We start from the raw sequence: 16,864 nt of genomic DNA, 5'->3' as shown, positions 1-16,864 counted from the left end.
CCCTGTGACACGGTGCCTGTGCTGTGACACGGGGCAACTCCATGTCCTTTCCGCATAAACCCTTCACACGTTTTATCTCCCGTACCCTAATTATTTCCCGCGTCACACTGTTGTCCACCGTGTCACGGGAGTTTGCCCCGTCTGACGGTGCCTGACACTGTGTCACGGTGTGCTCTGCCGTGTCGCAGTGTTATTTTTTAGGGTTTTTATCTTTTTTGGGTTTCGTGTGTTCCCTCTACTCTTTTTTTCTATAAATACCCCCTCATTTCTAATGTACGGGGCATGAATGAACTCTCTTTTTCTCTCTTCTGTGCTCTAGCCTAAACACTAGCCTACCCTTTTTCTTTCAAAATTCCCTCTTCAAGCACTCCAAGAAATCCATACTTTACTCGTGATTCTGTCCTTAAGCCAAGGCATGAAAGGTAGAATTGTTTGAGGGTTTGGCCCCAAATCAACTCTATTTAATTTAATTTAATTATTGCTTTATTATTTTTTCCTTGAAGTTACTAACTCGTTTATTATTTTATAGTTGCAAGCAAACAGAATCAAAGTAAGAATTGTGTTCCTTTTATTTCTGTTATTTTTTTAACGATTTTATATTGTTGGATTTATTGTTAAATTGCTTTCAATATTAATGCTTATTCTATTTATATTTATTGATCACCATATTGCATGTTTAAAGGGAATATGTAATTGAAAATCACACCTAATAAGATAATTTGGACAACCGGTTTAGGTTCCTTTTTAATCTTGTTGTTTAATCAAGTGATCACAATATTTTAGAATTATGTGTTGCATTAATATTCAACCAATTTAGCTTAATAATAGTTTGGAGCAAATTTAATATTTTGTTTGTATGCCTTTGAGATCGCAGGAATCATTTTTCACTATAAGAATCGAGTAGAGGCCAATACGGGCGAATGTGACTCCATGACTGACTTCGTACCATAATCCTCGACCCTCCTTTCGTGGTTCCGAACCATATGGAGTTAGTAATCTCATGGATTATGAATGGGGTGTAACCTTCACGAGTCAATCGTTGTTGCCTATCGTTGTCCCTTTATCGTGGTTGCCTTTTATGACCCGTGAACGGTTTACAAGTGTAATACCCCGTATTTTTTTATGTATTTTATAAAGTATTTAAGTATTAATAAAATGTATTGTCAAGGGCTCAAGTATTTTAATTAAATATTTTAAAGGGTTAAAGTATTTTAAATATAAAGTTTTATAAAAGTAAAATATGTTTTGGGCCAAACGTTTATTAATTATTGGGCAATGTAAATTATTCCTACATACTCTTATTGGAATAACCCATTCCAAAACCCATAACTTAAGCCCTATCCCATAACTCAAGCCCACATTTTTATAAGCCCAAATTTAACCCTACACTCTCTACTCTATAAATACCCCATGAATCCCCAAAAATTTCCCACACAAAAAGGTTAGTCTTATTTTCTCTCTCCTTTGTTTTATTAATTTGTGTAATTATAATTATTGATTTATGGGTTTTGATTTTATTTTTTGAAATTAATTTAATTAGTATCAAATTGTATTTTGATGATTAAACTTTATAATTTTCAGATTTTGTAAATTTTATAACCTAGGGTTTTTAATTATTGAAAATCATGATTTTAGGGTTTTTATGAATAATTGATTTAGGGCTTTTATAGTAATGATGTTTTGAAATTTTGGTGATTATAACTACTTATTAGTTTAACTTAATTCCAGATTATTTTGAACACGTAAATTCATGTTTTAATTATTAGATTTTGGTTCGTTAATATTAATCCTGTTTTAATCCCGATCAGGTTCTGAACTCCTCCGATTTTGATAAAAAAAAAAAGTAGTGTTTTCGTGTGGAAACAACGTTTTAAGAAAGACTCTCTACCTTTGGTAGTGAGCACTAGGGGTGAGCATAACAGGGTACCCTGTAAAAATTCTAGGAACCGGAACCGGAACTTGTTGCAACAGGTTCCTCAAAATGAGAACCGGAACCGGAACCTGTTGAACAGGTTCCTGGAAATTGGGAACCGGAACCGGAACCTGTAGGTTCCGGTTCCGATTCAGGGTACCCTGTATTATAATATACTCACTAACTTTTTCGCATAATTTTTAATAAAAAACTGGTTGGTCACTAATTTATAATGTTTGCAACTTGCAAATAAGACAAACTAATAGTAGTTGTCTAACACATTTAATATATACTAGGGCAGCTAACGCGCGCGACGCGCGCGTCATAGCTAGCCATATCTTGAAGGTTTTTTTGGTTTGGCTTTTAAATCACAAAATTAGTTAAATTAACAATAAGAGAAATTTTTCCTAAAAAAAAAACAATAAGAGAAAATATGTAATCAACTATATTTAGGTGGTATAAATGTTCAAGACAACTAACATTTATGAAAGCATAAAAGTACATAAATATTTTAGAGGGTATAGTCGTCTAAACACTATTCATTAAAATAGCATCTACATATTAATGAGGGTATGTATGTAAATACACATTTTGAAGGGTATAATTGGCATTACACTATTCATAAGAGTATGTTTCTACTTTTTATAAGGTAGGGATATTTTTATAATTGTAATTTTGATATTTATTATTTAAAAATTGAGTAAGAATTAGTGTATAATTTGAAATTAAGTGATACTTTTATCAGGTACAGGGTACCCTACAGGTTCCGGTTCCAAAAAATTGAGAACCTGAACCGAAACCTATTACAACAGGTTTTCCAGTTTGCTACCCGGAACCAGAACCTGTACCGGAACCTCTTGTACAGGTTCTGGTTCCGGAACCTGCGGTTCCTAACAGGTTTCGGTTCCGATTCAGGGTACCCTGATTTTTTGCTCACCCCTAGTGAGCACCACCCTCTCGTGGCCAAATTCAGCCTTTAAATATGATTTTCGGGCAGTTTTTGATTTTTAACGAAGTTTTTTTTATGCTTTAAATTTTATCCTTGAGTTTAAAAGGGGTAAGAGATAATTTAATGTTTCTATGGATAATTAAAGTATAAAGATGTATTTTGATGAAGTTTTAAAGGATTTTTGATTAGTTTAAAATGTTGGAATTTTATTTAAAGTAGTATAATTGTGACTTTTAATAAAAGGGTGTGATTATCCATTAAAAAGAAGTTTAATTAGGGATTTTTAAATAATTTTCAGATTATTATAAGTTATTTAAAGTGAGTTTAAGTTGCTAGAAATTGTGTATACAAGGAGAATTAATATAGTATTATTGTCCCTTTATGTAGGAGACTTAATTCGGGAATTGTTGTAGTGTAATTGGCTACTTTAAGGGCTTATTTGAGGTACGTACGCGTACTTAGCATATTTTGATGATGTAGAATCATGCTAGGTTTGATTTCAATCAATTACAAGTAGTATCATGCTTAGGTTTATGTATGAAATTGTAAATTTATGGTGTTTGTGATTGAATTGTGAAGCATGAATTATTTGTGATGGTTATGGATTGGAAAATTGTATTTTGGGCATGTTGTGTTTGAACCACATTTTTATTTATGGCATGTTAGAAGGCATGATTAATTAAACTACATGTTTAATTATGTTTGGAATATTGAAAAGGAATTTTATTATGGTTCAAATAATTTTTATTGATGCTTTAATTTAAGCATGAGGAATGAGCTATATAAGTGTCTATGTACACAAGGAATAAATTGTATGTTGGTGCCTTTGTGCACTTAAGGTGTTTTTAACACCGAGGGATAAGATTTTTGGCGCATTATGCGTTTAAGGTGTCTTTGACACTGAGGTAGAATTAAAAAGGGTTCAACATTAAATAATATGTGGTCACTAAGTATTCAAGAATTAATTTGGTATGTTTGGTTGATTGAATAATTATTGTTGATTGTTTTATAATGCTTTGAGAGTCATCACCAAGTCCAATAAAAGGTAAATAACGTAAAGTGAAAGAGATTACGCACCAAAACTCTTGGAACGTATATACCTTGAGTATGAACAATGGGGGGAGTTATGGGGTTTTATATGTAACCATAACTTCTAATGGAGTACAGGACGCTGTACATTCCTTTTTATTTATTATTATGCGCAGGAATTCCGCCACCTTTGAGTGGTTTTGTCGCTGGCACGGTTAGCTCCCGTGTCAGTTAACCTCAATTTATTTGGGGGAGGTTAGTAGGAGGAAACCCGTTCGATGCGTAATCAACGCTAAATGAATTATTTAGTGTCTAGTTAATGTGTCTTGTTGATTGTTGTGTGTGCTTGTAAACAGGTGCAATGAGGTAAGTGTGTATTGATAAGTGAAAGCATGTTAGTGTGTTTAATTACGCTTATGTACTCAACTTTGCTGATTGTGTGTGTTTATGTGTTTGGCCATGTCTTTACTTTGGCCCTACTACGACCCATTATCTAATGGCGAGTAGTGGGGACAAGTAGAGAGGAGATTTTCAGGTGATGAAGCATATTCATGGATGGGCATGAGTGAAGAGCGAATCATGCTAGTTTCTATAAGTATATGATGTGTTTAATGCTTTAATTATTTATGATATTATTATCATGCATGACTAACGCAAAAGTTTTAAAGTTGGTTCGGTTTTAATAAGGGCCTACAATGGTTCCAAGTTGTAGGATGATTTTATTTTACTTTCGTTGGTTGACTTTTCAAGTTAACTTGTTTTGAATGGTTTTGAAATTAGTCTTCCGCTGTGTGTCTTTGATGGTTGCCTAAGCCGTTTTCACGGTGGCGGTAATATCTTAGATATTCCTATTTAAATTTTTAAACAGGGCAAAACATGTATTTTAAAAGAAAGGAATTTCTAGGGTGTTACAACAAGTTCCTTAAAAACTTGTTGGCGACTCCCTATTTCCTTGTCCCTAATCGTATATGTCAATTCCCACTTCCTATGAGTGCCAAACATATTCACACATGCTTTAACGTAGGCGCACTTCGAACGACGCCTGCAAAACCCTTCACGCGTTTTCACTTCCCGTAGATCAAATGTGCCCCGTGTCACTCCAGAATATCCCGAGTCACACTAATTTCCCCCGTGTCACGGGATTTCTTGCCGTGTCGCGGCGTACTGTTGCGTGTCACGACATTATTTTTTAGGGTTTTTATCTTTTTAGGGTTTCGTGTGTTCCTTCTGCTAATTTTTTCTATAAATAAGACCCTCTTTTCTGCAGTTTGGGGCATCAAATCCTTCTCTCTTCCTCTCTTTTACACCAAAAATCATTCTATTCTCTCTCTCGCTCATATTCTAAGCCTTAAACCTATATTCTTAATTACACCATTCTTCACGTAAGTACTCCAAGGAGTCCATACTTAATCCGAGGTTCCGTCCTTAAATCAAGACGTGAAAGGTATAAATAAATGAGGGTTTGGACCAAATCAAATCTACATTTATTTAATTTAATTATTTTAATTTGATTTATTGTTTATTGAAGTTACTAACAATTTATTCATGATGTAGCAATTTTAAGGAACACGCGGAATGTGAGTAATTATTTAATTTAATTACTTATTTTATTTTATATTTCTAGTATCATGATTATTATTATTTGATTTGACTAACACTATTATTGTTGAATTGCTTCCAATATTAATGTTTATTCTATTATTATTATGATCACCATATTGCATGTTTAAAGGGAATATATAATTGAAAATCACGCCTAGCTAATAAGATACTTTGGACGACCGGTTTAGGTTCCTTTTTAATCTTGTTATTAAATCAAGTGATCACTAATATTTTAGAATTATATGTTGCATTAATATTCAACCAATTTAGCTTAATAATAGTTTGGAGCAAATTGAGTATTTTGTTTGTATGCCTTTGAGATCGCAAGAATCACTTTTCACGATAAGAATCGAGTAGAGGCCAATACGGGCGAATGTGACTCCATGACTCACTTCGTACCATCATCCCCGATCCTCCTTTCTTGGTTCCAAACCATATGGAGTTAGTAATCTCATGGATTATGAATAGGGTGTAACCTTCACGGGTCAATCATTATTGCCTTTTGTTGTCCCTTTATCGTGGTTACCTTTTATGATCCGTGAACGGTTTACAACTTCCTTAAAAACTTGTTAGCGGTTCCTTACTTTCCTTGTCCTTAATCGTATTATTTCAATTCCCACTTCCTAAGAGTGCCAAGCATATTTACAACATGCTTTAACGTAGGCGCACTTCGAACGACGCTTACACTCTCCCTTCTCCTTTATTTTTTCTTTTCTTTTTCCCCTTCCCCTTTTTTCGGCCTTCACCACCATCGGCCACCACCGCACCACCGGTGGGCTGCCAGCCAACGCCAGCAGCGCCGGTAGCAGCAGTGGCGCCACCAGCAGCACTGCGGCAGCCGGCTGTGGTGCGCTGCTGCCCGGTTTTTCGAAAAAAAAATTTAATCTTTTGTTTTAAAACTTGATTTAATCCTAGTTCTAATTATTAAATATGAGTTTTGTGATTAATATTATGATGTTTGATGTTAAGTAGTATGTAATTTAATTTTTGATTTTAATTCTAATTAGAAAGCCCCAATTTTGAAACCCAAATTCATAAATTGTTAATTATTGAAGGATTATGATATAGGATGATTTAAACCTTTGATTTAAGTGCTTTAAAGCCTAATTACAACAAGTTTTCATTAAAATATAATGCTGGAATTTTTGGTAGTGCATTAAAATTAAGTTTCTTTAAGGAATTTTAATTACCCATTAATTGGGATAAAAGTATGATGTTTTAAATATAATTTCATCTTATTTTAATTAAATTATGAGGGGTTTAATAATAGTATGTATTGATGGAAATTTGTGTAGAGAGGATTTTAATACTCTTTTATGATTTTAAATTGTAGGAGACTTCGAAGTGAGTGATTTCTATTAGTCGTGACAATATTAAGATCGTATTCAAGGTACGTTTGCGTACTTATCATAATTTTTATGATGTAGTAGCATGCTAAATGTGTTTAATGGATTACAAGTAGTATCATGCTAGATTTGGAATGAAAATTATGATTTAGTTGTTATTGGTGATTGAATTATGAAGCATGATTTATTTGTGATGGATTAATGGTTAGAAAATAATAGTTTGGAATGTTGGATATGAACCACACCTTTTATTTATGACATGATAGAAAGCATGTTTAATTTGGTTTGGAATATTAAAAGAGAATTTTATTATGGTTCATATAATTTTTATAGATGCTTTAAGCATAAGAAAAGAGCTAGGTAAGTGTCTATGTACACGAGGAATAAATTGTATGTTGATGCCTTAGTGCACTTAAGGCGTTCTTAACACCGAGGGATAGGATTATTGGCGCATTAAGCGTTTAAGGTGTCTTTGGCACCGAGGTAGATTTAAAAAGGGTTGAACATTAAATATTATATGGTCATTAATTATTTAATAATTAAATTAAAGTGTTTAATTGTTTGAATAATCATGATGTTTGATGTTGCTATGTTTTAGAGTCATCACCAAGTTAATAAATTGTAAAGAACGTAAAGTGAAAGAGATTACGCATCAAAACTCTTGGAACGTATATACCTTGAGTATGAACATATGGGGGGAGCTATGCGACTTTATATTTGACCATAACTTCTACTGGAGTATAGGACGTTGTACATTTCTTTTATTATTATGCGCAGGAATTCCGCCACTTACGAGTGGTTCGTTTATAGTGGCATTGTTAGCTCCCGTGTTAGTACCCCTTTATTGGGGCAGGTTAGGGGAGAAACCTGTTCGATGCGTAATCAAAACTAAATAAATTATTTAGTTACTTAGTTGAGAAGTTTTGTTGAATGTTGCGTGCTTGAGATACAGGTGCAAAAAGGTAAGATATGTTTTTATAGGTAAATACGTGTTAGTGTGTTTAAATACGCTTATGTACTCAGCTTTGCTGATTGTGTGTTTATTGGCGTTATCTTTATCTTGGCCCTATGATGACCCATTTTTAATGTAGAGTAGTGGAAACAAGTAGCGATAAGCTTTTCAGGTGACGAAGCATATTCATGAGGGACATGAGTGAAGAGTGAATCATGCTAGTTTCCATAAGTTTATGATATGTTATTGATTTTATTTATTTTATGTTATTGCTGTTGCGAGACTAACGTAAAGTTTTTAAGTTGAATTGATTTGGTTAAGGGCCTACAATGGTTCAAAGTTGTAGGTTTGACTTTGTTTGACTTTACTTTCGTGAGTTGACTTAGCTTTTTAAGTTGAGTTGTTTTAAATTATTTTAAAGGAGAGTCTTCCACTGTGTGTCTTTGATAGTTGTCTTAACCGTTTTCACGGTGGCGGTAATATCTTAGATGTTCCTATTTACAGTTTTAAACAGAGCAAAACAAGTATTTTAAAAGAAAGGAATTTCTAGGGTGTTACAGTCGAGGATGTACGTGTGTGTAGGATTGGGGGTAGGGAGAGGTGGGCTGACCACCATGGCCGGAGGGGAAAGGTGTTGGGAGGGAATTTTTTTTTACAAAAAATAAATTGTTTATTTTAAGAAAATCAAAATTTAATATTTGGACCAATTACATGACGACACATGTCATAGGTAACCGATTTAGTAGGTTACAAGTTTTTTGTCTTGTTTAAAATTGAAACCCCAAAAGGTTGTAATATTAAGGTATAATACAAAGGTTGTATTCTTTTTTTAAAAAATGGCCTAAAGGTTGTATTATTAATAGCAATTTTTCCAAAAAAAAAAAAAAAAAAAAAAAATCAAAAAATTGGTTTTTACACCAAAACTTCTGAAATTTTTATTTTACCACAAAAAAAAAATCTAAAAATTGTTTTTTACCACCTAACGTCAAGAAAACCGTTAAATCTAACTGTTAAAAAAAATTTCTTCGAATTTTGTGCACAAAACATGTTATTCATAGGTTTAGGAGGGACATTTTGGTTCTAATGGATCCAATTTGAGGTCAGAATTGACAAAAAATGATCGAAAATGCCTCATTTAGCGTGTTTCACGCACATCAAGGTATTTTTAAACACGCAAAATGAGGTAATTTCGATCAGTTTTGTCAATTCTGTCCTCAAATTGGTCCTTAGAACCAAAATACCCCCCAAAACCCCTAAAAACCATGTGTTTGATATGAAAATCGAGGAATAAGAAAAATTCCGTTAGATTTTTGACGACATGTGGTAAAAACAATTTTTAGTTTTTTATTTGGTGGTAAAATATATAATAGTTTTAGAAGTTTTGGTGGTAAAAAACAATTTTTTGATTTTTTTTTTTTTTTTTTTTTTTTTTTTTTTTTTTGTAGTAAAAGTCAAAATTTCCTTTTTTTTTTGGGAGATTTTTCTATGTATTAACCTTGTTATTTTCACTTTTCTACGTTGTGCCCCAACATATATCACTTTCCAGACTGTAACCTCAGTATACATTTTCCAACGCGTAAATCGATTAAAAATAGTAATAAATGGAGAGTAGAGCCCTTTAACGGTATTTTTTAACAGCAGAATAACGGCAAGGTTATTGTATGGAAACAAAATGTATATTGGGAAAAATGATATATGTTGGGGCACAACGTAGAAAAGTGAAAATAACAGGTTACGTTACTATATAGAAACCCCCCCCTTTTTAGTTGTAAATAAATAACGGCTATTTTACCAAATACCATTGAGCACTTTAATAATTCATCAAATACCATCATGTTGCGTTTGGATGCTTGCATTTCATTTGAAATCATGGATTTCAATTCAAGAATTTCAATTTCTAGAATTCAATTCCAAGTTTCATGTTTGGCAAATTAAGAATTTTATATTTGGAATTTCAAATTCCAAAAGCTTGTTTGGGAAACAAAGAATATCCATAATTCTTTAGTGCTTTTAATTTTTTTCCCCAAAATATAAACTTTTGCACATAAATTAAATCAACAACTCAGAAAATTTAAAAAAAAAATTTGGGAAAAAACCTACAAAATAAAGAAGAATGAAGAGCGAAAAATTTGTTGATGTGTAGCATAGGGATACAAGATACAATTAGCCGCATAAATCAAGAAAATTGAAATTACAACAAAATTGAAGGAATTGGGGGAAGCTTAAGGATAATCTAATACAATAGAGAAACCCTAATTTCATCAAATTGACAAAATTAGAACCAAAAATTAGGGGAAATCGAAAGCTTATCACACAAATCAATGAGCAGATTATTAATTGAAAAAAAAATCTTCCGCTCCTTGCTGCTTTGAACTTGGATTAGATTTCCGCCATAGCAGCCTAGAAATTTAGAATTGTGTTCTCCTTCAATTTAAAAGTGTAATTTCACAGTAGAGGGGGAGAGTGAAAACACTTGAGGAGAGAGAAAGCTTGCGTGAGAGAGGTTGAAGAGAGAGAGAGAGAGCTAGAGCTTGAAGAGAGAGAAAGCTTGATGTGAGACACAGAAAGAGCACAAAGAGAGAGAAAACAAAATGTTGATCTTTTTTAATTTTGGGATTTCAAATGATTGGGTTTTGGATTGAATTTTAAATTCTCATATGGACTAGAGTTATAATTGGGTTGGAATTGGGCCAATTTTAAATCCAAATGTTTGGTTTACCCAAACATGAACTTTGACCCAAATCCAGTATTTCAAATGAAATGCTTTAAACCAAACATGCCATCAAGGTTTTCAAAATTCACCAAATGTCCCGAGTTTTTAAAAAATTCACCGAGTGCCATTAATGACCAACGACCGTTAACTTCGTTAGTCATTAGGGTTTAAGCATGACACATATCATTAATAAAAATAACATTTTTTTTCTCGATTTTTGTGACGAAAATTGTTTGGATAAGGTTTTAGGGGTTATTTTGACCCTTTATGGATTAAATTAAGCTCGAAATTGACAAAAAAAGGAAATGCCCCGTTTTGTGTGTCGAAAAATATCTCGATTAACGAGTCATTTTTTTAATCATAAAAATTGGTCGGGTAAGGTTTTGGAGGTTATTTTAATCCTTTAATGAATTCAAATTAGGACATGTTCTCATTGACTGAACTAAGCTGAAATGAACTGAACTAAACTGACTAAACTTGTAGACACCCATTTGTGTCTCCCCAAAACCAAATCCAGTGATGAGTACCTTTCACGTCGAATCGTAATCGAATGAAGTGAAAGTGTGGAAAGTTTAGTGTTGCGGATAGTTTTAATTTCTTTTCTCTTCTCTCTGTTTTTGAAAACCTATTTTTAAGAAAACAGCCAATCCAGTTTGGTTGGTCCATGATATGGGTCCAATAGTAGTGTAGTTGGACAGGGCTTGAAAAGAGCTTTCCAACGATATATTATAAGCCAATTCCGATGAATATTGAGGAAGTTATGGCCAAATTACTGAACTGGGCCCGATTTGAGCCTTATATGCGGCCCAATGATCTAGAGGAGGGCCTAATATAGATTTATCATTCCTAATGCAATTAGGAATGGTTTTAGTTTTCTAGATTCTTCTAGAAGGTTCTTTTCATTCCTAATTCAATTAGCATTGATAAATTGACTTTAGTTGACTTTTTAGAGTTTTTATCGGAATAAAAGAACGTTTTTGAGGAAAATACGATTTTATCCTCCTGTACGGCAATTTCTATCTGATTTTAAGAAAACGCGTCGAAAACTAAGTCAGCGCCAAACGCCAGCTGTAGCGCCTGACGCTACGCTTGGCGTCTAGCGCTATCGTTAGCGTCTGGCGCTAACGTCAGCGTTTGGCGCTAATCTGGTTTTGCGCGTCAGAACTCTGTTTTTGATTTTCTATCTTTTTGGCTGATTTTCTCTATAAATAGTTTCCTAAAAACTCCGTTTTCATTCACCAACTCTCATCAAGATTTTCTTGATTACTCTCTCTCTCTCTCTTTTCTAAACTAGCCTTCTCTCAAATAAAAAAATTCTGCATTCATTAGATTTAGATACACCTAGCCATATTCGAAGTTGCCTTCGCCCTAGACGTGAAAGATTTAATTTCTGAGGGTTTGGTCCCAAATCTCTCTTTCAATTATTTAATTTAATTGTTTTGTTTATTATTTTCCTTGAAGTTACTAACATGTGTATTTTGTTATTAGAAAGAGGTACGAGGCATCCAAGTAAGTACTTTAATGGTTTAATTGATATTGTGATATAGAAATCATGTTTAGATTGTTATTTTGATTCATAGTATCATGTTTAGGGTAATTTTAATATCAAGTATGATTAAAAGTATGATGCCTTTTATATTCTTCCTAATATTTATGATTGTTAGTATCATGTTAGGGTTAAAGCTTTTATTTTTATTGCTTAGTGACATGCTAGGGTTTGTTATTAATCTTGTTAGTATCATGCCTAGGATCTTGCTATTATTATGCTTTAACATGATTATTTTAATTATTATTTTTGTTATTATAATTATTGTTATGATTATTTATTATGTTGCTTGATGATTATTTATTGCTTGATCACACCTTTTATGCATGTTTAAAGGGAATTTGTACTTGTAATCACGCTTAATAAGATAATTAATAATCTTGTTTAGGGTTAATGTGATTATAATTCAAGTGATCGCCAATAATAGATTTATTTGTGCATTAATATTCAACCAACATAGATAAACAGGTTTAGGGTTAATCCTATTGATTGCATGTTAGTCAGAAAGCGCACATGAATACGATCAGAATAAAGTAGAGGCCTATTGTTAGGGCAGGTTCAATCTCTTTTAGGTTGGATTTGTACCTTCATCCCCGAACCCTATTTGTTTCAAGACCTTATGGAGTTGACGATCTCTTGGATCGTTAAGGGGTGTAACCTTCACCTCGTGAACGGTTTACAAGTTCCTAAAAAACTTGTTGGCGACTCTTTTTGCTCTATCTTCTTTCCCTTTGGACGCCACCGTACTTTAGTGTATGATCACAGTGGGGTTCAAGCTAGAGATTAACGCTTGAAATATTCCCTACAAAACTGAACTTATTAAAGCTGAACTGAACTGAACTGAGTTGAAATGAATATTTTATGAGAGAAGGAAATTAGGAGCTGAACTGAGCTGAACTTATTAGAGCTAAACTGAACTAAACTGAAAATAATCTGATGAGAACAGGGCCTTAAGCTCGGAATTGGCAAAAAAATAACGTAAATGCCCCGTTTTGTGTGTCAAGAAGTATCTCAATTAGCATGTCTTTTTTCTTAACTATGTAATTTGTCAAGGTAAGGTTTTGGCGGTCATTTGGGCCATTTATGGATAAAAAATAAGCTCGAAATTGGCAAAAAAATAAATGTAAATTTCCTATTTTGCGTGTTAAGATCGTAATTTGTACCATAAAATTTGAAAAAATGGAGCATTTACATTAATTTTTCGCAAGATATGAGGTTAAATTAGATCCTTAAAGTATTAGAATGACCCCTAAAACCTTAGCAAGTCAATTCAATGGTAAAAAAAACAACACGCTAATCAAGATATTTCTTGACACACAAAACATGGCATTTACGTTTTTTTTTGCCAATTTCGAGCTTAATTTGTATCCATAAAGGGTCAAAAAAATAACTTCCATAACCTTACATGATCAATTTTCATGGGTAAAAAATAATGACTCGCTAATCGAGATATGTTTCGACACAAAACGGGACATTTACGTTTATTTTGTCAAATTTGTTGGGGTTTGGTGAGTCCGACTCACCGCGAAAACAAACCTAAAAACAAGACCGCACTCGCAATAAATAAAACCATAAACATAATTAACTTAATGACAAAATTAATATAATAGAATTACCTTTGAAGCGTGCTTCGCTCGACCACTAGGGCTCTTACTTGAAAGCTAGCCTCGATAATACGAAGGCCTCCAACGATGATCCACCCGCAACATGATCACCGACTAGGTCCAATGCCTTGGGGTTAGCAAGGCCCGACCAAAAAACCTGAGTAATTGAGTTCAAAGGTTTTCACAAACGTGATACCTTTTTCAACTCTTGAGTTCAAAGGTTTTTTCTACTAGTGATCCCTTTTCCAACTCTTACTCGAGTATCATTCCCAAATCCCCAAGTTAGGTATTTATAGGGTATGATGAGAGTATGATAATCTCTCCCATCAATGTGGGACAATGAGATTTTCACCTTTTATTTTAAAGCTAAAATAAAATTATTTAAGCAAACTAGTAATAAATCAACAAGTGTCAACCATACATGAGAGAGTAAGTGAGGACCACTTGGAGAGGGGGGGGGACCAAACTTGCTCCCCACTCCCTCTCCCCAAAACCGGCCAACACATCAAAACTCCTCCAATCATGTCGCGCCACATGGTAGTCCCACTTGGGCACCAAGGCATCCAAGTGGGCTTCCATGCTTGCGGCTGCCACGCACAGCAGACCCAACACAAACGTGCGGGCTGCTGTTGCTCTCGGCCAGCAAGCCAAGCACGCTATGTGCGGGCTGCTGCTGCTCTCGTGCGTGCACTTGGCTGCGGCAGCCATGCTATCATTGGTGCCCTAGCACGCACCAGCTAGCCAAGGCTCGGCTTGTTGCGCATGCTAGCCACCATGCTACATATTGTGCCCCTAGCATTCGGTTTGCTCGGGGCACTCCGATTCTAGGGGTATTTTGGGAAATACGTTGATTTATTACTATTATCACATCTCGCCTTTTACTATTTTTATTCGACTTCCGACGCTCTAAGCTCGAATTTCCAACGTCTAAATATTTATTACTCGGTCGACTCATTAATTCCTTCCGAATTAATTTGTCGCTTCAGTTCGTTAGTTGCTTGGGTGTGACTCGAAGGGTTTAGTTAAGATTAAGTTGTAATATTAATTATGCATTAATATTACTGATCGGAAGCGGCCTCCACCCAGGCATTCCGATCACTTGACCTTACTGAATATATTAGCTTTCTAATAATTCTTAACCCATTATCGGAATAATACACTTGCTCAAAGGACACTATTCCTTTCAATCTCCCACTTGTCCTTCCGGACAAGTGTTCTTCTAGTGTATATCCGTTTTCCTATATCGCTTAATGCCTCTTCATGAACTATAAGGTAAGATTTATTTGTCATCTTTATTACGTCTAGAAGTGTTTCTCGATTCCGAGTCCGACTCTCAATAAATAGATGATTTCTAAAATCCATCCAAGCACGGTCATGCATTTTACAGTCTCGCTCTACGAGAGGCCTTGTAAATAACAAAGACATCTTCACTATTTTAGTAGGGGGACATTTCCAGTCTTATAATGTAGCTTCTCTTACTAAGAGGACCTAGCCGCCCGAGTGATGGCTTTATAATCCCCTATTACGGCAGATGTTTGACAATCATCAAAGCGGACTAGTACTCAAACAAGAAAGCTCACAATACTCATGGTCGAGGAAAAAAGGTTCCGATAGAAATAATGAGAAGTATACTTATGATGATTTTTAATCTCTTAAAGTATTCTCATAGATCGATCCAGTATGGTTCTAACCCAATACCTGTGCAAATGATTCATGCCGATCATGTCCTTGTAGCACAAGAAACGGTGCTATAAATCAAACTACACACTAATCTCAAATGGTCATTAATCGTCCATTGTTTAAATGACCTCGATTAGGGATAATTTTCGATTATAATATTCACTGTTCACTTAATAGTTGTTTCCATACCAAGACTGGTCTTGATACCCTATTTTGAATAGGAAAAATGGAAACTAATAATGCCACTTTTGGGTTTTCTGCTCAAAACGATCCCACCTTTTTGAAATTCCAAAACAATCCCACCTTTAATCCCCATCTGCTCAAAACAATCCCATTTACCCATAACCTGTTTAACCGGTTAATAATTTTATTTTTTAAAATTTTTTTATTTCTTAAGCTATCCTCCCTAACCTCTTCATTGTTAGCTCCACTATTGCCACCACCTCATCAACACCACCACCTGACCCAACCTTGCCAGCATCCTTCCCACCTAATTCCGCCTAGTCAACCACCTAACTTGCCGAACCCCACCTAGTCCAGCAGCTCTCCCACCGAACCCCAAAACACCGAAACTATACATGTCCTCAACGATCCTGCGACCCACCAGACCACAACGATCCCCTGACCTTCACCGTCGGATAATCCTACCTGACATACACAATAAATCTTGAACACGAATTGGGTCTTCCATTAAAGCACCTTGCAATTGTTGAAGATTCTTCTTCTTACCAATTTTCTTCTTTTATTTTCTTGCTATAATTTTTATTGTTATTGTTATTTTTGTCACTCTTCTTCTGGGTTTACGACATTTAAGATGGTCTACAATTGTGGAGTTTGAGTTGTCTGATGAATTTGCAAATAATCGTTTACAAGTTTGAATAGTCTGAAATTGCGAATTGCAATTGGTGGAGTTTGAGTGGTATGGAATTGTGGTCCAGGTGGGATTTTCCGATCGGTGGCCTGGGGTATGGTTGGGAGTACTCTGTGTTAGGCTCCGGCAAGCCGGCAAGGGGAGGTATTTGGGTCTAGTGGCCGGCTGGTCCGACAGTAAGGTAGTTGGGGAAGAGGGAAGAAGACTTTTTTTGTTTTTTTTAATTAATCTTAATTTTTTTTATAAAAACAAAAAACCAATCAGATCGTGACATGTGGCAAGTTACCTTTTGAAACAGGTTACCAATTTTACAAACCGGTAAAAGGCTTGTTTTGAGCAGATGGGGATGGAATGATGTTTCCAATGAGCAAAATGTCATCGACATATAAGACTAGGAAGGCGATGTCACTCCCAATGACCTTCTTGTAAACACATGAATCATCTGGATTCTTGATAAAACCAAACTTACTGATGGCTTCTATAGGGAAAATTTCAAGCCATCCCACACTTGAGCCCCACTGTGATCATACACTTAAGCATGGTGGCGTCCAAAGGGAAGGAAGCTAGAGCAAAAGAGTCACCAACAAGTTTTAGGAACTTGTAAACCGTTCACAGGGTGAAGGTTACACCCCTTAACGATCCAGGAGATCGTTAACTCCA

This window comes from Chenopodium album, chromosome 7, assembly GCF_948465745.1.
Source record: "Chenopodium album chromosome 7, dcCheAlbu1.1, whole genome shotgun sequence".
Taxonomy (NCBI): domain Eukaryota; kingdom Viridiplantae; phylum Streptophyta; class Magnoliopsida; order Caryophyllales; family Amaranthaceae; genus Chenopodium; species Chenopodium album.
This window is presented reverse-complemented; position numbering follows the sequence as displayed.